Raw genomic sequence first — 21,939 nt, 5'->3', positions numbered from 1 at the left:
ATATGTATTTTTCTTTTAACTAATGAAAATCTTTTAACTATGTATTTTTCTTTTAGCATACTGATCATGGCTTGCAGTGGGAAATATCAGATTGAATGCAAACAACTTTCTTCACTTCCTCTTTAAGTAAAACTAAAATATTTTTTTACTGAAAATCAGTGTTTGGATTTTTTTTTTTTTTTAAAAAGGGAGCTAGTAATATACAAGAAAGTTTGAGGGAAACTTAGCTAATAGATGGAATCAGACTAATGGAGAAAACAGAACAGGGGAAGCCTCAGCCCTAAACATCAAATGAAAGATCTGTCCTTCTGAAAGGAATGAAGGATTAGCTCCAAATTCCAAGTCAGCACAGATAAAGGGCAGGAATGGACAACTTAATTAAGGTATTTTGAAAACCATTTCTTAATTAAATAAGCCAATTCAGAGAAAAATAAATTTCTAAAAGTAGTTGTTGGTCTACCTATAGAGTAAATCTACTTTCCATGTAGGAGCCCAAGTGAGAAGTTGAGTATCGCTCGAGAGGGGTTTTAGTTGTCCATAGCGGATACTGAGGTAAGAAAAGAAAAAGGAGAGACAACTTCACTTGTGAGTGGTATACGATAAAGAGTTTTAATCCCAGAAAAAGCCCTCTTTACTTTGTCTAATTATGCAAGTCCCCAGACAGCCAGAATATTCCACGCTCATTAACATACAAGGAAGTATATAACTGACATGTTCTGTCCACTTAAATGGAACCCTCCCCCCACCAAATTAAATCTCTCATAATGGAGGGTCTGTCAGAAAAACCTAATGCACTTACCTGTATTAATCATTCCAATCCTTTATTAAACAGATGCAAACCAATATCTACGGATTACCAGTTATCAGAGGAAAACCAACAGCATCTACGACAACATTCAAAATAAATAAACAGAAAAATTAACCCCATAGGAAACAGAAATAATTTAAGAAAGAAAATGAAAGTTAAAAATATTCTATTTAGTTTCCTCAGAGAAGTTTAAGAGAATATTGCATACATAAAACAAGAACAGACTATTATAAGAAAGGAGCCACCAGAGAATAAGAGTTTGTGGAAATTAAAATTTTATTTGTGATTATAAAAGAAACGAATCAATCCACTGAATAAGAGAACAATCAGTCAATACAAAACCGTACAGATATAATGTTGTTTTTGTTGTTAGGTGCCGCCTAGCCACTTCTGACTCATAGTGACGCTATGCACAACAGAACTAAACACTGCCCGGTCCTGTGCCATCCTCACAATCATTGCTGTATTTGAACCCATTGTTGCGGCCACTGTGTCAATCCATTTCATTGAGAGTCTTCCTCTTTTTCAATGACCCTTTTCTCTACTTTACTAAGCATGATGTCTTTCTCCAGAGACTGGTTCTTCCAGATAACATGCCCAGAAGGTGTGAGTTGAAGTCTTGTCATCCTTGCTTCCAAGGAGCACTCTGGCTGTATTTCTTCCAGAACAGATTTGTTTGTTCTTTTGGCAGTGCATGGTCCATTCAATATTCTTTGCCAACACCATAATTCAAAGGCATCGATTCTTCTCTTGTCTTCCTTATTCATTGTCCAGCTTTCGCATGCATATGAGGCGATTAAAAATAACATGGCTTGTTGGGTCAGGCACAACTTAGTCCTCAAAGTGCCATTTTTGCTTTTTAACACTTGGAGGCCTTTTGCAGCAGATTTGCCCAGTGCAATGCATCATTTGATTTCCTGACTGCTGCTTCCATGGGCTTTGACTGTGGATCCAAGTAAAATGAAATCTTGACAACTTCAGTCTTTTCTCTGTTCATCATGATATTGTTTATTAGTCCAGTTGTGAGCGTTTTTGTTTTCTTTATGTTGACATTTAATCCATACTGAAGACTGTGTCTTTGATCTTCATCAGTAAGTGTTTCAAGTCCTTTTCACTTTCAGCAAGAAAAGTTGCATAATCTGCATATGGCAGGTTGTTAATGAGTCTTCCTGCAATGCTGATGCCTCATTCTTCTTCATATAGTCCAGCTTCTTGGATTGTTTGCTCAGCATACAGGTTGAACAGGTATGGTGAAAGGATACAACCCTGACACACACCTTTCCTGACTTTAAACCATGCAGCATCCCCTTGTTCTGTTTGAATGACTGCCTCTTGGTCTAAGTACAGGTTCCTCATGAGCACAATTAAGTGTTCTGGGGTTCCCATTGTTCACAATGTTATGCATAATTTGTTATGCTCCACATAGTCAAATGTCTTTGCATAGTCAATAAAACACAGGTAAACATCTTTCTGGTATTCTCTGCTTTCAGCCATGATTCATCTGACATCAGCAATGATATCCCTCATTCCAAGTCCTCTTCTGAATCTGGCTTGAATTTCTAGCAGTGCCCTGTCAATGTACTGCTGTAACCACTTTTGAATGGTAGTCAGCAAAATTTTACTTTTGTGTGATATTAATTATATTGTTAGATAATTTCTGCATTCTGTCAGATCGTCTTTCTTAGGAATGGGTACAAATATGGATCTCCTCCAATTGGTTGACCAGGTAGCTGTCTTCCAAATTTCTTGGCATAGATGAGTGAGCATCTCTGGCACTATACTGATATTTTTGTAATGCCCTTGTCTGTTCTCATGGTCTTGCTTCTATTTTCCTGGTACAAAATTCTATATATGCTCAACTTCATGAGTATATAAATAAATAAAATATGTCAAAGTATGAAACCCTGGCTGTGCACTATAAATTCTTTTGAGGGAGGAGAGCTGATCAGCACAAAACAAGCTTAAGCCTTATACTTAACCTCCTGGCTGGGCGCTTAAGCAAAGCAGACCAAATACTGAAGAAGCTCTTTTCTCCCTGACCCAGAGGTTGTTCCCATAGAGACATCTGGAAAACACAGGAGTGAGTTGACAGAGACGGTTGTGCGTGAACATTGAATATCCTGGTTATTAAATCAGTAGCTGCAACAAATGACTCTAGAAAAACCTTTATTCATTCAATTGCTTTCCACTACCTACGTGTGTCAAACACTGTGCCAGGTATTAGGGTTGTAATGGTGAGCAAATTAGGCATGGTCCCAGCCTAGAGGCTGAGGAAACTGAAGTTCAGAGAAATTACAGTATGTGATTTGCCAGAAGTCACACAGCTAGTAAGAGGGTAACCAAGATTCAAATTAACTTCTGACTGACCCAGAAAGCCCATTCACTTACCACTACCCTATTCTTTGGGGAGGCAGTGGTGGTTTAGTGGTAGAATTCTTGCCCTCCATGCAGTAGACCAGGCTTCGATTCCCGGCCAATGTACCGTATATGCGGCCCCCTCCGTATGTCGGGTGGAGGCTTGTGTGTTGCTATGATGCTAAACAGGTTTCAGCGAAGCTTTCAGACTGAGATGAACTAGGAAGAAAGGCCTGCAATCTACTTCCGCAAATCAGCCAATGAAAGCTCTATGGAGTACAACAGTTTGCTTCACAGGGATGGGGCAAGACCAGGCCGTTTTTTTCTGCTGTGTATGGGGCCACCATGGCGGGTGTCTACTCAACAGTGGCTAACAATAACAATAACAACAGCAACACCTTATCCCGCCTTTTCCTTTTTACTCTGAAATTTTCTCTCCTTTAAATTTTCGGGCCACAATTTGTATTGGGCCTCTTATCCAGTTGCCTGATGAATGTTTCTTTAAATATGAATGTGAAGGCCCCTGGAATTGTATCCAGTTGCAATTTTGTCTTTTCTGATGAGCAGTATAGGGCTGGGTCTGCCAAGCCCTGGTTTGACTGAATTAATCAGCCTGAGGCTGTCCCAGGGAAGCCAGCAATTCTTCAGTGACTTTCCCGGTACAGATGGCCTCTTCGTCAGCTCTGGGGATACAGAGGAAAGTCTGGCTTGGCAATAGAGCAGCAGACCGGGCGGACAAAGGCTTGGGTGGACACAGATGCCCGAGCAATTGTATTGAATCTATTTCCTGTCATTTAAACGCAGTGTCATTTATTATTCCACTCAGAGTGTATTTTGGAGATTCAATTTGTATGATGACACACACAGTAAATTGGTATGTATTATCTCAGTTCATTTGCTGGAGGACAGGTGTTCACATCACAAGAACCAACAGCCCCATCGACAGTAATTGGTGCCTCGGCTGGCAGTCTGAGCCTAGAGGGCAAGGACTAAAAGTGCATGAAGAATGAACTAATAATAATTTCCACATTCAGCGTGGTGTGTTTCACTTGAGGCTCTCAAAGCAGGTTGTAGGCATTCATTCACCCTCCCACAGCACTGCCTGGGCTTGCTATTCCTCTCGGGCAGTAGTCAGGAAAACAAAAGCCAAGAGTGGCTGCCTCCAGATTACAGAGGGAAACAATGGCGGGATGGGGAATGAAGACACAGGAGGCATGATCCCTTGCTCTTTCTCTTTGGAATTCTCCCACTTCCATTCTCCTCCCATTTATTATTTAATGTCTTAGCAGAGATATTATTAAGGCACCTAGACTGGTGAATTGCATTTTTTTCAGGTTAATTAATTGCAAAATGTGTGGTGCACAGAACCACGGCAGAGAAAAAATATATAGTTTCCATATGTTTCAAAAACCATAGTCACAACAAGCCATTTCAGTAGCAGGCAGATTGTGTATAGTTAAGTGTTTCTATGTGAACAGAGGGCAGTCAATATGGGTACAACATAAACAGTTGTATAAAGTGACAAAACTCCAGGGCCTAGGTATTGTCTTAACTACTGTATCTAACTTCATTTCAGAATACTTTGCATGCTAAATTCACTTAAAAATCTGAAATTAGAAAACTCCTGCCCTTGTGGGTTTTGTTAATAATGAGCAGGGAGAAAATGGAGCTTTTGCCCTGGAGCTCAGGTGAAAATACATAATTAAAAAGACTGCCCTGGAAAAGAAGTGATTTCTACTTCCCAGATGGCATTCAGTTTCTGCATACTTACAAACAGCCATATATAACAAAATCAACACAGTCAATTAAGCTCCTTCCACTTATAACAAATGCAGTTTTCTTTATCGTTGCTTCAAAATGTCCAAAAAATTAAACGCATAAATGGAGAAAGGGGTTCATTGCCACCTTCTCTTTTCAGGAATAAGGTATGCAAACATGAAATAATTTAAAAGTCTCCTGACCTTTTGGAAATTAAGTTGACCAATAATATGATGAGGGTGTACAGGGTCACTATCCACAGCCATGTAACAGGCCCCCAGCAACAGCACACCCCACAGGCCCCAGGGTGAAAATGAGGATGCTGGAATCCGGCAGCTGGTGGCCAAAATCCTGACTATTTGGAGAGGATAAAGTGCCTTTCCTATTAAACCCACTTTACCTAGTTAAATGACCCATCCGAAACATACAACCAGAGTATAAAATGATTTAAAATTCTTTGTAGGGGGGTAATGATTGTCAGCTTCTATTTGTCACAAATACCAAGATGTAATGAGTTATCTTTATCAATGTAATTCTCATTTTAATGTAAAATTAAAGTAGAAATAAAGGAAAAGACAGTAGCAAGGTCCTCAGAATAGAACCACAATGTGGGGCAGGGCGGGGGGGAGGGAGGAAAGCTCAAGTAATTGGACCAAGTTAGTAATCAGAGGATCTAGAAGGGATGGCTATAAAAACCCATTGCTGTAGAGTCGATTCCGACTCATAGCGACCCTACAGGACTGAGTAGAAGTTTCCAAGGAGCATCATAGAGTTTCCAAGAGTTTCCATAGAGTTTCCATAGAGTTTCCAAGGAGCGCCTGGCGGTTTTGAACTGCTGACCTTTTGGTTAGCAGACATAATTCTTAACCACTAAGATGTAATTCTTAACCGCTACACCACCAGGGGTGAGTATAAGGGCCATGATTTTACAATTTCTCTGCAAGCTCTGAGATTTCACACTATCGAAGGGTGTAACCACTCTATTTCAAGAGCTGCCCCCAAAGGTAGATGGCGCAGCTGAGTGGGGTTAAGCTCCACCTGCAGGGTAAGCCTCATTTCCAGCTCTGATATCAGATTGTTGGCAAAAGGAACAAAAAAAGGAGTCAGGCCAAGGACTTGTTGCCTCGCTGGTCTCATACTTTGCTCTAGTAACTAAACCCTTGGCTTATTCTGGAGACATAATTCTCATCTTGGATCTCATCTGTAGTGACTGCCTACTGTACTTTTTGATATCTCAGCCCCTCCCTTGGAAACCTGACTGCCTAGTTTTCTCATTGCCCTGGCCCAGGATCTGCCTGGTTCCTGGACCACAGTTTCTCCCTGGTCACCATGCTCTCCGGGATCCATCCAGCCTGCAGCTGCCATCAGGAAAGCCAGCTCCTGAACACAAGAAAGAGGAGCAGTAATCAAATATTGAAACAAGGTCCAGGAAGGAGTCTGTTTATAGCTTCCACATGATTATTGATATCCATTTCTGAATTTTCTTCCATATGGTCTTTGCCTTCATCTTATTTTTTGGCGCCTGTAACAAAGGTGAATATTGAATTCTTTTCCTGACTACATGTGGCTTTTTGTTGGTTCCTTCTCCTTCTCTATTGATGGATACATTTCTCTTCTACCCATTAATTCAGCTGGCATGAATTTACAAGCATATGTTCACTGGGTGAAATGTAAATGATTGTGACTTCAGACTCAAGAGAACAAAAACCCTAGTCATTTAAAGAATTTTAACACTGTTAGCGTGATAAAATGCCTGATGGGTCATGTGAAGACCCAAAATGTCTTTGTTCATTCTAAGGTCATAGGAATTTTGATAATTTCTGATTCTATTAAGAACAGATGACTGTCTGGTAAATGCTTATCACATCTACAACGGTACCTGGCCCATAAAAGGCACTCAAAAAATACTGGCTGAAGGAATAAATTAAGCAATATGAGATGTATTTGAATGATAGATTTCCTCTCTTCTTTACATTTTCCCTTCCTCTTATCACATCCTCCACAATACCTACCAGAGCTTTTCATTATAAGGTGACCAATATCAAACGAATGAGTAGACGGATGAATGAAAGACAGACCAAATAACACCAGTTTAAACTATCTGTATGCTATGCCCTCAAATATGTCTAAAAATACATATGTAGGCATAGAAAAACATTATAGAAGGGAATGCATCTTAATATGAGCAGAAGATACCCCTATGTTGTGTGATTACATTTTCTGTTTCATTTTTCCTATAATAAATATGGATAACTAAATTTATATTATAGAAATCACTGTACTCGTGATAAAAGTAATTGAAACAACACAGAAATGGTTTAAGTTTAAAATTCTGTTTTCATCCCAAACTCCGCTCCCTAGAGATAAATAGATAAATATCATTAACACTTTCATTTAAACCACACTCAGCCACACATAAGTGTGTGTGTATATTCACACTACCTGTCTGTTTGTCATACTGTGATGACTTGCATGTTGCTGTGAGGTTGGAAGCTATATCACCAGTATTTGAAATACCTAAGGTTACCGATGGTGGACAGATTTCAGTAGAGCTTCCAGACTAAGACAGACTTAGGGAGGAAAGCCTATCAATCTACTTCTGAAAATTAGCCAAGGAAAACCTTATGGACTTGCTTGCTTTGGGTATGTCATCAGGAGAGATCAATCACCAGAGGAGGAGATCATGTTTGGTGAAGTAGGGGGTCAGTGAGGGAAACCTTGTGTGAGATGGACTGGCACAATAGCACCAATGAAGGCCTCGAAAATGCCAGTGAGCTCGAGGATGATGTAGGACTAGGTCACTGTTGTGTTCTGTTGCACATCAGGTCATCATGAGTCAGAGTCAACTCAACATCAGATATCTATCTATCTATCTACCTGTCTGTCTGTCTGTCTATTTTCCTATCTTTCTGTCTGTCTGTGTAAAGTGGCTAAGTTATATTCTACATACCACACTATAACCTGCATTTTCACTCAATAATATTTATTAAAGTATATATATTCGTATCTTACCTTGTTTTAACTGCTGATAACTATTTCATTGAATGGCTGGACCATAATTTAATTAATCACTATTCTTTTGGTGGATAATTATGTATTTTCAACGTTTTGACTGTAATAAATCAACTCACACTTGTCCAATCATTTTCTTATACATCATTCCTATGGGTATAGGTACCATTCAAAGAGTATAAATATAGCTAAAGTTTTTGTCAGATGGCTCACCAGAAATGATACATCAATTTATATTCCAATCAGGTATGAGTTTTTGCTTCCCTATAACATTTACCAAAATCAATCATTATGGGACATTTTAATCTTTGTTCATTTTATATATATATTAAAAAAAATCATTATTGTTTTAATTTATAATTCCTTGGTTATTAGTAACGTCCTGTATCTTTTCATTTTTATTGAATATTTATTGTATTCTGAATTGCAGTTTATGAACTTTGCCTATTTTTCTTCAGTGGTGCTGATTTTTCTTACAATACCATTTTTAGGAGGGTAGCAGCTCTGTTTTCCTAATACATGTTTGCATGTATTTTTCTCAATATTTTACTTGCCTCTCAACTTAGTTTACCTTTATTTTGCTATACATGAATTTGTCCTTTTTATACTATATAATCAAATATGTTAGTCTTCATTTCATGGTTTTTAGGTTATATTGTACTTAGAAAGCCCTTTCTACCTCAAGAATTTTAAAGTGTTCTCCTACATTCTTCTAATACTTTTATACCATTTATATTTACATTTTAAGTCCATCACAAATTTTGCACATGTATGTAATGTGATACAGAGATCTGACTAACTTTTGGTCAAATGGAGATCCTACTGTACCAATACCACTTGTTGTATATTTTCCTTGCACTTATATGGAATATCACTATTATTTATAATATATAGCCATCCATCGATGGATCTGTTAGTACTACATTCTTTTAGTTACTTTAACTTTATAGTACATTTATATATTCATAATCAAACATATTTAATTTTGAAATATAAAAACATTCATAAAATGAAGGAAAAAAATGAAAAGAAACTATGAAATGAAGTGGGGTCTCCATTATATGTTCTCGTAACACCCTCCCATTTTCCCTCTATTACCTCAGCACACTTGTAATTTCTTGCTCAATATCTATCTACTCTTAGAAACTGTGAAGTCCTGGAAGGCAGAGCCCGCATGTTTGTTATTATTCTCTGAACCCCAGTGTATAAATTCCTAGACACTTAGCAGGTATTCACATTACTTACATGTTGAATAAACAAAACAATCTTGGCCTTGCAGAACCAGCTGGGAAGAGGATTTTGGTAGCAGGCAATATAAAGTCCTAAAATGTGTAGTATAGACAATAAAGTGCCAAAAATTTTCAGAAGACAATGTTGACAATAGCTAAGAGGTGGAAATAATCCAAATGCCCATCAACAGAAGACTGGATAAACAAAATGTGATACATACACACAATGGAATATCACTCTGCCGTAAAGAGAAATGAAGCCTGATACATGCCACAACATGGATGAACCTTGAAAACATTATGCTGAGTGAAGTTAGCCAATTACAAAAGGGCAAGTATTCTATGAATTCACTAATATGAAATATCTAGAATAGAGATCAGAGTTTAATAGCTGTTACCAGGGGTGGGAGGGACAGGATATTGGCAATAGATATTGATGACGGTTGCATAACATGCTTGATGTAGTTGGTCCTATTGAATTGTACATGTGAAAAATGTTGAATTGGGAAATGTTGTGTTCTTTATGTTTTTACAATAAAAATTTTTTAAAAAATAAAAAAAGAAGGAGCCAGAAACAATGGCTATATTTTGTATGGCTACTCTTACATGACTGTTATGGAGTGAATTGTGTCCCCCCCAAATGATGTTGAAATCCTAACCACTGTATCTGTGAATGTTACCCTGTTTGGGAATAGGGAGTTTTCTTTTGTTATGCTAGTGAAGTCACACCAGAATAGAGTGGGTCCTAAACCTCGTTTCTTCTGAATGGTCTGCTATAAAAACGGAGGGATACATCTAAAAAACTCACTGCCGTTGAGTCGATTCCAACTCATAGTGACCCTAAAGGACAGAGTAGAACTGCCCCATAGAGTTTCCAAGGGGCACCTGGTGGATTTGAACTGCCCACCTCTTGGTTAGCAGCTGTAGTACTTAAGCACTACACCACCAGGGTTTCCAGAGGGATACATACATGGGGGAAAAAAGACACCAGGTGAAGATACATCTCCAGAGCTACAGAAGGTGATAGAGGCTAAAATCTTTCCCCAGAGCCTAGAAGCAGAAACAGAGAGAGAGCCACACCTTGCCAATACCCTTATTTGAGCTTCTAGCCTCTAAAACAGTAAGACAATAAATTCCTGTTCTTTTAAGGCACTCACTTGCAACATTTTGTTCATTATAGCAGCATGAGATAACTAAGAGAATGACATTGTGGAAAAGGCAAACTTACAGGAACAGAAAAATCAGTTCAGTGGTTGCCAAGGGCTAGGTATAGAGAAAAGGCACTGATTTCAAAGGGTCACAAGACAGCATTTTGTAATTGATTAAAATATCCTATACTCTAATTGTTGGTAATGGCTATACGACTGTGTGCCTTTGTCAAAATTCATCAAGGGGTATACCTAAAAATGATGGATTTTACTGTATTTAAATTATACCCCAATAAACCAGGCAAAAAAAATCAACTAAAGAAAATATTTTTAAAAAGAAAAACAAAACAATAGAAGTTATTCCAAGGAAGTAAATTTTAAGCCAAGGCCTAAAGGATGAATAGAAATAAGCTAATTAAGGGATTGGGGCAAGAATGTTGGAAGCCAAGGGAATAGCCTGTGCAAAAGCTCTGAGATGGGGAGCATTTAGATGTTGGAGGGAGGGACCGAGGTCAGTGTGGTGGAGGCACGGTAAAGGCAGGTAAACGCATTGTAAAGGATGCATTGATAAGAGATGGAGGAGAAAGGTGGGCATTGAATCGTCCAGAGGCTAAAACTGTCTGTTCAAGATTGTAGACTTTATCCTGAATGCAATGGGAAGTCTCTGAATGATTTTAAACAGAGAAAAAATGCTGTCTGATAAAACTGTTTAAAAAATCATTCTGGATGCTTTGTAAGAAGGATTGGTGAGGACAAAAATAGATGTGGGGAGAGGGATTGAGAGAGCATTGCAAAGAGAGGTGGAAGCTTATACCAGGGTGGTGGTTGTGGAGAGAGAGAGTGGAGGACATATGTGGATCCTCACTTCAACTACGAAAATGGAGTTAATAATATCAATGGCATAGAACCGTGGTGAGGATGAAATGTATATAAGTAGTTTATGACCTTGCTGGACCTATTAAAACGCTCAAAACACATTAGCTGTTATTTAGAAAGATGAAAATACAATGCTGCTTCCCTTGCATCTGCTCTTGTTTTCATCCAAGCTGCCACCCTTCACCACCCTCAGAGTGGTGTGTTCGGTCTCTGGGAGGCCTTCGGTACTCACACATCTCCTTCTCATATGACTGCGTCTTTATCATATACCTTGTGTGACATTGTCCCAGTTTTTCCTTGATGCTAACCTTAATGCTGGTTAGTTTTTCCCAAAAATGTGCAATAATGCCTGCTCGAAACAATGTGAGAAACAGACCTTTACGTCTTGGTATAGCTTACAGACCAGGTAGGTGGTGTTAAACTGACTTTTTTTTCTTTCTTCATTTATTTACTTATTACTTTCCTTAAACTTTTAGATATTCTTTTTTGGAGGGGAAGCATGGTGCAAATCTGTTTTCCTTAATTATATTTACACACTTTTATAGTAACATTAAACCTATTTTTATTCTTATTTTGCTTTCCTCTTAAAAAAATACTATTATAATCATACAAATATAAACACTAAAAGCCTAGACAAGAAGAATGAAAATGAGAATGGAAAGGGGAGGATTAATATGAATTTGGAAAGAAGACTCAAAGAGACTGGATGAACAATAGAATACAGAAGGTTATCAATATGGAAATGTCAAAGACAGCTCTAGTTTCCATTTCTGTTGGCCTGGGTGAAATACTTAACCATTGACATCGATAGAGAAGTCAGGAAAGGGATCCTGTTAGGGGACAAAAAGAACAAAATGAATTCTCTTTAGCAACATAGACTTTGACGTGACAATAGAATTTTCAAATAGATCTGTTCAGGGACAGTTGTAAGCTATCAGATGGAGCCTTAGTTCAACTGAGGGCTCTAAAAGAGACAGCTTGGATGTCGAGACAAAATAGAGCCTCCAGAGGGTGGTGAGAGGTCCAGAATTTTCCCAGCAACTGGTGATAGGAGGAAGAGAAGCTGAGCATTAGGCAAGTGAGGAGTGGGTTATTGGCAATGGTTCAGGCAGGCAGGTTGGCAAAGAAAGACAATGTAGTAAAAACTCTGCCTCATAAGGATTGCTGTTCAGGGTTTCAGTTTTTAGGAGAATTTGGAGTAGAATTCTCACCTTTCATTTTGGAGACTAAGATTGAATTCCTGATGGTTGCACTTCATGCATAGCCGCCACCCATCTGTCAGTGGTTGTTAGTGTGTTACTACAATGCCGAATAGGTTTCAGTGGAGCTACGAGACTAAGACAGACTAGGAAGAAAAGCCTGGTGACCTACTTCTTAAAATCAGCCGGTGAAAACCCTACGCATCACTGTGGTTCAGTCCCAACTCATCATGGGGATGGTGCAAGACTGACCAGCATTTTGTTCCTTTATGCATGGGATGGCCATGCGTCGGGGCTGACTTCAGGGCAGCTGACAACAATAACACACAGGTAACAAAACAAAGAATTCTGTGTAGAGGTATAGGAAATCACCAGAGAGACCCAAATTAATCTCCTCCTCAACCAAACAGTGAGATTCATCACTTTATGTTGCTCTCTAAACATAGCTTTAGGCATCTACTTGACAGTGATGAGCTCTAAAAGATAAAACAATTTAGAATCTTCCTTCAGAGAAAGAAAATAATTAGCCTCAAAAATTGTTTTTAATGCATGTTAAGATTTGTATTTAGTTTTCTGCATCAGAAAATCAGAACGTGTGATCAGTAGAGTTTGAAATCTTTACTGTTAATATTTTCTTTCAATAGTACTTAAAGGCAGTTACTGTTCATGAATTCCTTTTACTTCTGCCATTACTTCTTGGTTCTCAGTGGTGTTTGTAACATGCCCTAATTTAGAATAATCTGAAAGTTTAATTAACACACTGTCTACTCCTTCCACAATTAATGCAGATGTTAAATAAGACAGTCCATAAAACTCATATCACTAGCTAACACCCCTTTACTTGAAACATTGCTATTTATTATTTGTTTTTTTATCCTTCATCCAGATTTCACTGCTGTAACGGTTCTTGAATCTTATCCAATATCAATTACTTTAGCAAATGAGGTTTCATGAGACACATGGTCCTGAATGTTTACTCAAATCATGGTTTAGTATATATGTTTATTATGTTCCCTTTTAATAGAATTGGAAAGGCAATTACGTTTTATAGATATGGTTTGTCCTTTAAAACACAGTGGCATTTGTAATTTTTAGACAATAATTCCAAAGATTAATCATTAGTACTTGGGTTTATTCATTGTCTTTATCATTTTTAATTGTTTTGTATTTGTAAATCTTACCTACTGAACAAAAGACGTGCATTTCTGGGCTCTTTCATTCACTCATTTATTTATCAATATGTGTCAAATGCCTACTACACTGAGACCATGTCTCTTTTTCTTTTTATTTATAAATATATCGTTTTAAAAAATTACAAAAAATCTAATTACACAAAAAACTCTATGAATAATAGTTGAAATATATAAGAAATTATAAAAGACATACCACTTTCTTTAGAAAGTGATATTCCTCATTTTTATTATGACTCTAAAACATTTTACAATTTACATTAGTTTGGTGAACTCGTTTTATTTTTTCATACAAGTAGTTCTTTCAGTTATTGAAGAATGCTTCAAAAATCTTAAATCTAAGTAATTTTGTTCTGAGTTCAAATTTTTAAAATTCAGAATTTAACATCTTCTAGCATAAGGTGCATAAAATATACAGAACATTTTATGCCAAGAGCCAATGTGTGTTCCATAAAAACTAGAAAGAGATTTATCAATGTTATTAAGATAAGTCTAAACTGGAATTTGATGGGGAAATGGTGAAAAGGTACATGTAAAAGTGAAAAATAAATGCCATGTAGGATAACGGATATTACGTGGAATAATAAGAATGATAATGACTACTTACTGAACTTTTAATATGAGTTAGGCATTCTGCTAAATATTCCCATAAATGATCCCACTTAATCTACACATCTCATTTTATAATCGAGGAAACTGTGAGTGAGCCATATGATCTGTGTAAGCTCATGCAACTTGAAATGGTAGAACTGGGGGTTGATTCTCCTTCTGTCTCTTTCCAAAGCATAGGTCCTTAACCAATTCTGCTCCGTTATCTTCACTGTGAAGATAGTGGTGCTCACAATTCTATGGAGAAAGAACAAGAATCTGTATCAAGACATGTGCCTGAAGTTATTTATGCAACTGGGATGGTTCAATTTCAACATTAGGTTCTAGTAAACCACAACTCTAAATCTCAGTGGCTCACAAAAATGAAATCACATGGTATTCGTAAGTCCACTGCAAGTCGGTTTCTCCATGTGCTTATTCTGGCACACAGGCAGGTAGAGAAGGCCCTATCTGAGATATTCACAGACTTGTGGTATAGACGAAATAGAACAAGACAAACCCAAATTTTGGCTCTTCAAGCTTTTCTCTGAAAGCTGCTTATGCCACTTTTATTCATATTCATTGGCCAAAGAAAGTCGTATGAGCAAACTTGATTTCAGCTGAACGGAGATAAATGCTCTTTCCATGGGGAGGGATAGTAAATATTTCGGACAAAAACTGTAGTATAATAAGGAATAATCTAGCAATTAGAGCTAGGTATCAGCACCAAAAAAAAAAAAAAAGACCCTGTTGCTGTCGATTCTGACTCATAGCAACCCTATAAGACAGAGTAGAACTGCCCCACAGGGTTTCTAACAAACAGCTGGTGAATTAGAACTGCCAGCTTTTTGATTAGCAGCCATAGCTCTAAACCACTGCGCTACCAGGGCTCCTAGTATCAGCATGGTGAGCAGTAAAAGTACCTCAACGGAAGCTGGAAAACCTTGCCATCATAGTAAGTATACCACCAAACCAAACCCATTGATGTCAAGTCAGCTCCTACTCATAGAGACCCTGTAAGACAGAGTAGAACTGCCCCCACAGAGCTTCCAAGGCTGTAAATCTTTACCGAAGCAGACTGTCACACCTTTCTCCCATGGAGCAGCTAGTGGATTTGAACCACCAACCTTTTGGTTAGCAGCTGAGCCCTTTAACCACTGCAGCACCAAGGCTTTTCATAATAAGTATACCTACCATTTATTAAGTGCGTAATAAGACTCAAGACCCCTGCCTCCATTCAACCCTCATTAAAACCTAAACAACGATGGAAGTTGTGGCTCAGAGAAGCACTTTATGCAAAATTACACATCAGTAAAGCGGCAAAGCTGGAATTTATATCCAGGCCTAAATTTAAAGTGCATGCTTTTCGCACTGCAAAACACAGTGATAGCTATAAAATGGTTCAAACAGCAAACCAGAGTTCTGATTGTTATCCTGTAACTTGGTTTCACACCAAAATTCTTGATCGTGGATATATGAAATTAGAAGTTTTGATGAACTCAGTATTAAGGCCAGAATTCAGCTGATGTGTATTGGCAAAATCATATCAATTGTTAAATATTTAAATACTTCTGGATGGTAAACAGCATTTTCCAAACTCCCCTAAGTAACCTTCTCAGACATGGCAGAGGATCTCCAGGACTGTCCTTGACTGAGCAATTAAAGGATTAATTCTGACCCATTCAGGTTTCCTTATGACCTTATTTTACAGCCAGGGCCATGTCCTTGGTAAATTGTGTCTGTGCCTTATTAATTGTTAGATATTTTTAATATCACCCTGCTCAATTACATTCTCTGTTGCAACAACAATAGATTGAATAGAGATTAAAACTTGTTCTGAACTGAAGAAAGAGTCAGTTATAACAGACATTATTCATCAAAAAATTAAGATAAGCTTGCTATTAGGTGAGAAAGACAAAGGGGTCATGTTTTCGAAAGACTTAATCATGAAAATGACTAATTTTAGTGATCCAATTGAAGTGAATCCAATTAATAACTAATAGATAAATATTTTCATTTGTTAAGATAGAATTAAACTAGCTCACTCTGTTCGAATAGTTTGTGTTTGTCTTTTTTTACAGGCTATTTTGTGTGATCATTGGTATTAAATAAGGTGAAATTTAAATATCCTGTCTATGTTGTTGTTGTTAAGTGCCGCCGAGTTGGCTCCAACTCATAGCAACTCTATGTACAATAGCAGGAAACACTGCCCAGTCCTACACCATCCTCACAATTGTTGTTATGCTTGAGCCCATTGTTGCAGCCACCCTGTCAATCCATCTTGTTGAGGGTCTTCCTCTTTTTTACTGAGCCCAGTGTTGCAGCTACTGCATCAATCCATCTCATCGAGGATTTTTTTTCTTTTTTCTTGACCCTCTACTTTACCAAGCATGATGTCCTTCTCCAGGGACTGGTCCCTCCTGATAACATGTCCAAAATACGTGAGACCAAGTCTCACCATCCTCACTTCCAACGAGCACTCTGGCTGTATTTCTTCCATGACAGACTTGCTCATCCTCCTGGCAGTACATGGTATATTCAATATCCTTCCCCAACACCATAATTCAAAGGCATCAATTCTATCTACAGCTGATGTTAAAGAGAAATCCATATCAGGAATTCAAAATATTTTCACATGGAAAGTTTAACATAGTAAATAGAAAAAACACTTTAATGATCCCCTGTAAAAAAAATTTTTTTTTTATATCGGTAGCTCTCAACCTTGGCTACACATTAGACTCACCTGGGGAACTTACCTGGGCCACTTCCCAAAACAATTACTTCAGAACCTGTGGTGGTGGAACCCAGGTATCAACAGATTTTAAAGCTCCCATGTAACTCCAACGCACAGCCAAGTTTGAGAACCATTACCCTATACCATTCAAAATGTTACGCAGTTCTTCCCTATTGGAGATTAGTCTCCTTAGGTCAGATCAACTGCATTCCCCTACTTCTCAGGCTTCTGATACACATCTGCAAATAGTTCCTGGGATCTAGAGTGAGCCAAGAGTCAGTCCCGGATGTGCTGGACAACTAGCTGAAAGGTTGGCTGTTTGAGCCCACCCAGAGGCACCAGGGGAGGCAGGCCTGGGGACCTGCTCCTGAAAGATCACAGCCTTGAAAACCTTTGGGAGCAGTGCTACTCTGTGCACACGGGGTCACCATGAGTTGCAACTGATGCCACATCAACTGAAAACAACAGGATGAAGCACTACCCTGGTTCACCTGGTACTGAGGGTTTCCCAGTGCCCCAGTGGCACAGTGGTTAAGAGCTCAGCCTGCAAACCAAAAAGGTTGGCAGTTGAAATCCACCAGCTGCTCCTTGGAAACCCTACAGGGCGGCTCTACTCTGTTCTATATGGTTGCTATAAGTCGGAACTGAGTCCATGGCAACAGGTTTTGGTTTGGAGGGCTTCCTGGGTTGTAGGGCTTTCAATCTCTTCTTCCCTTTTCTCTGGGAGAACCAGCTTACTGAGGTCCACTCTCTGAGGTCTGGGATCAAAAAACTAAAGTGAAGAGAAAATTGTAAAGGGAATTGAACAAATTCTACATCCATTCATAAGCATTTACAGTCCATTAGCAATATAGAAATGGTGACAAATACGAAAACTCTGGTAAGAAGGGTATTTTTCCTTCATCAGTAGTTTTATTTTGTTGAAGCCTGAAATAATAGCATTTTTTTTATGACAGCCGTCAGTTTTTCCTAATTCTTCTTATACCCTCAGGCACTTGATTCACTGGCCCCTGCCAGGCTAGAATTTAGCAAGCTTTGCCAAAACAGGCCAATTTCATCAGTGTTAAAAAAAAAAAAAAAAAACTATTTAAGGGGTTAGGCTGTTTTCAGGGGGGAAAAAAAGCTGCAAAACTGTTCCAAAACATCATGGCTTTCTGTTTTTTTAACCAGTTGCTCTTCTAATGTTGTGTCTCACACAGCTTAGTCAACAGCATTTCCGTTTAAGTCTTTGCTTTTTCAATTTGAATCGAGAGCAAGAGAGGTGCTTCCTGGTAGTTCAGGAAAGTTTTGAATCCTAGAGAAGGACAGCATATATGCAACACCTGATTGGTCTACTGCAGCACTACCAACATCAGCACTTCACCTTATTGAGGTTAACTCTTCCCTGAACAATAGGGAATGGGCCACAGACAGCTGTTGGGTTGCTGTAAGCATGACACTACTTGAATACAGATGTGCTTTGAGACAATCAAAATAAATGGGGTTTAGCTTGTCTTCTCTCTCTAAACGCTTTCTACTGAGGGATATGAAGCCATCTGCACACTCACAGATTTTCCTGAGTTCCTACACTTCTTACTGTGGCGCAATGGTGGCCTTGGGAATAACAGAGGTGAGCATTATATCGCCTTTAAGAACTTTCTGCCCACTTTTTCTTACTCTCATTACCGTCACCATCTCGCTGTACTTCCTTACTCTACAGTATTTGCTGATCTCTTAACATTCTTTGTGTTGTCTTCATTTACCTCTTTATTTCTTCCATCTTGTCTATCACCTACTTGCACACCACCAGCTTGATTTTAAAGCCAATGTTGTTTCCTTCTGGTCTATGAACTGACCATTTGCCATATGTCAGACACAAACTCTGGAGTTTCTTCTTCAACAATGTTTTCCAGAAGATGTTTCTGCTATTTCTTGTTTTTCTGGTTCAAGCTTTTCAGATACTTTAAATTACTTGAAAGTTTGCTTCTAGATTCATAAGTCATCATTATGTTTGTGTATATTTAAGTATCATAAAATCTTGTTCTTCAGAAAATGGGTTATCCATCTGAGTCAAGGAAGAAGTTCTATATTTTGGCAGAAGATTCCAAAAATAAATTGTTATTGGTGTTGTTAGGTGCTATCGAGTCAATTTTCAACTCATAGAGACCCCATGTGACAGAGTAGAACTGCCCCATACGATTTTCTAGGTTTTAATCTTTACAAAAGCACATTGCCAGGTCTTTCTCCCACAGTGCCACTGGGTGGGTTCAAACCACCAAGCAACTTTTCGGTTAGCAGCTGAGCGATTAACCATTGTGCCACCAGGACTCCTTCCAAAAATAAATAGTTACCCTCATGTAGAAATAATGATAATTTGTAGATTATTACACTTAAGTTTTCTTTTATTTCACATACATTTGTGCCAGGTATTGGGTTGGATTTGGGGAATATAAGATGAACAAGTTATGGTTCTAGTTCTCAGTGAAGCCTCAAATTAGCCTGGGAGAAAGATCTAAAAAAAAAAAAAAAAAACTAATACTTCATTTTCTCTTAAAGTTCCTGCTTACTGATTTATGAAACTCAAATTTTAAAAGTTTTGATTTCAGTATAATGTTTTCTGTAAATAATTTCCCGATACTGTAAGAATGGAGACTTCAAAAATAGCCTATCAATACTGGCACTTGCTATGAATTGAATTGTGTCTTCAAAAAATATGTGTTGGAATTCTAACACATACACCTGTGGATATAATCTTATTTGGAAATAGGGTTTTCCTTGTTATGTTAATGATACTGTATCAATGTAGGGTATGTCTTAAACCTAATCACTTCTGAGTTATAAACAGAGCAGATTGGACACAGATCACTGCTCAAACTGGGGAAGACAGGCTGTATGTGAGAATCACCAAGGTACCAAGAAATGTCGTTATTAGGTGTCATCAAGTTGGGTCCCACCCATAGTGATCCTAGGTGTAACAGTACTGAGCCATCTCCACAATGCTTGCTATGTTTGAGCCCATTGTTGCAACCACTGCATCAATCTGTCTCATCAAGGGTCTTCCTTTTTTTTGCTGACCCTCAACTTTACCAAGCATGATGTCGTTCTCCAGGGACTGGTCCCTCTTGATAACATTTCCAAAGTTCATGAGACAAAGGCTGGCCATCCTCGCTTCTAAGGAGCATTCTGGCTGTACTTCTGCCAAGACAGATTTGTTTGTTCTTCGGGCAGTCCGTGGCATATTGAATATTCTTCACCAGCACCATAATTCAAAGGCATCAACTCTTCGTCGATGAAGCAATTAAAAAATCCTGTGGCTTAGGTCGGGAGCACCTTAGTCCTCAAGGTGACATCTTTGCTTGTTAATACTATAAAGAGGTCTTTTGCACCAGATTTTCCCAATGCAAAGCTTCCATGGGCATTGATTGTGGATCCAAGTGAAATGAAATACTTGAAAACATCAGTATTTTCTCCATTTATCATGATGTTGCTTATTGGTCCAGTTGAGAGGATTTTTATTTTCTTTGTGTTGAGGTGTAATCCACACTGAAGGCTGTAGCCTTTGATCTTCATCATTAAATGCTTCAAGCCCTCTTCACTTTCAGCAACCAAGGTTGTGTCATCTACATATTGTAGGTTGTTAATGAACTTCCTTCAATTCTGATGCGCATTCTTCTTCATATAGTCCAAATTCTGAGATTATTTGCTCCACATACAGACTGAATAAGCATGATGAAAGGTTATAACCCTGACACACACTTTTCCTGATTTTAAACCATGCAGTATCCCCTTGTCCTGTTCAAAAGACTGTTTCTTGGTCTATGTACAGGTTTTGCATGAGCACAGTTAAGTGTTCTGGAATTCCCATTCTTCACAGAGTCATCCATAATTTGTTATGATCCACACAGTTGAATGTCTTTGCATAGTCAATAAAACACAGGTAAACATCTTTCTGGTGTTTTCTGCTTTCAGCCAAGATCCATCTGACATCAGTAATGATATCCCCTGTTCCACGTCCTTCTCTGAATCTGCCTTGAATTTCTGGAAGTTCTCTGTCATTGTACTGCTGTGTTTTTTAATTACACCAAGGAATTATACCAAGGAATACCGTAGAGAAACCAAGGAAGGAATGAATACAATCAAGACCCTGATTTGGACGTTTAGACTTCAGAACTATAAGAAAATAAAGTCCTGTTCTTTAAAGCCACCCACTTGTGGTATGTCTATTACGGCAGTACTGGAAAATTAAGACAGCACTATGCTTTACATATATTGGCATTAAGCAGATATATTTTGAGGGTTGTTAAATATTCATATAATCTAAGATATTAATAATAAAATGAAAGAAAGAGACATTTGAGGCTATATAGACTCCTCACTTATTGGCTATTTCCTTTTCAACATTTTGTATTTGCAACAATAGCAAAAAATCTACTCTCTGATTATTTTGCACATTAACGACATCCAAGAGTAACTGCTGAGGTGTGTTGTATGAAATGAGAGTAACGCTAGCTGTGGTGGTTAAGGTTATGTGCCAGCATGGCTGGGCCATGATTCTTGGTGGTTTGGCAGTTATGTAATGCTATAATTTGGCAGTTATGTAATGATGTGATTTGGCATTGATGTAATGATGTGATTTGGCATTGATGTAATGATGTGATTTGGCATTGATGTAATGATATAGCCATATTCATTTTGTGATCTAATGTGGTCGTCCTCCATTTTCACAAAATGACTTGGTCTTTGGAACCTAACCATGCTGGTAAGTGATGAGAGAGGCTATTAATAATGTTTTATTCTTTTGAAAGTGTTTATAAAGTGCTAGGAAATTTGTTACATTTTGGTAGAAGAATCCAATTTATTTTTATTGATTAGTTTTTACACTGCTTATAAAAAAAGCTGACTGTGTCTATAGGTGTAAGTCATGGAAAATAGTAATCTAATATCTGGGTAAATATGAAATTATAATTGTTATTTGTTAAATACTGCGTATTTGTGTGTGTTTATGAGGGAGATGAGAAAAAAACAGATATTTCAGATGTCTGTCCTGAAATTAATTTTAACAA

This window comes from Loxodonta africana, chromosome 11 (assembly GCF_030014295.1).
Source record: "Loxodonta africana isolate mLoxAfr1 chromosome 11, mLoxAfr1.hap2, whole genome shotgun sequence".
NCBI classification, from domain to species: Eukaryota; Metazoa; Chordata; class Mammalia; order Proboscidea; family Elephantidae; genus Loxodonta; species Loxodonta africana.
The sequence above is the reverse complement of the archived record's forward strand: the minus strand, read 5'-3'. Positions refer to the sequence as shown.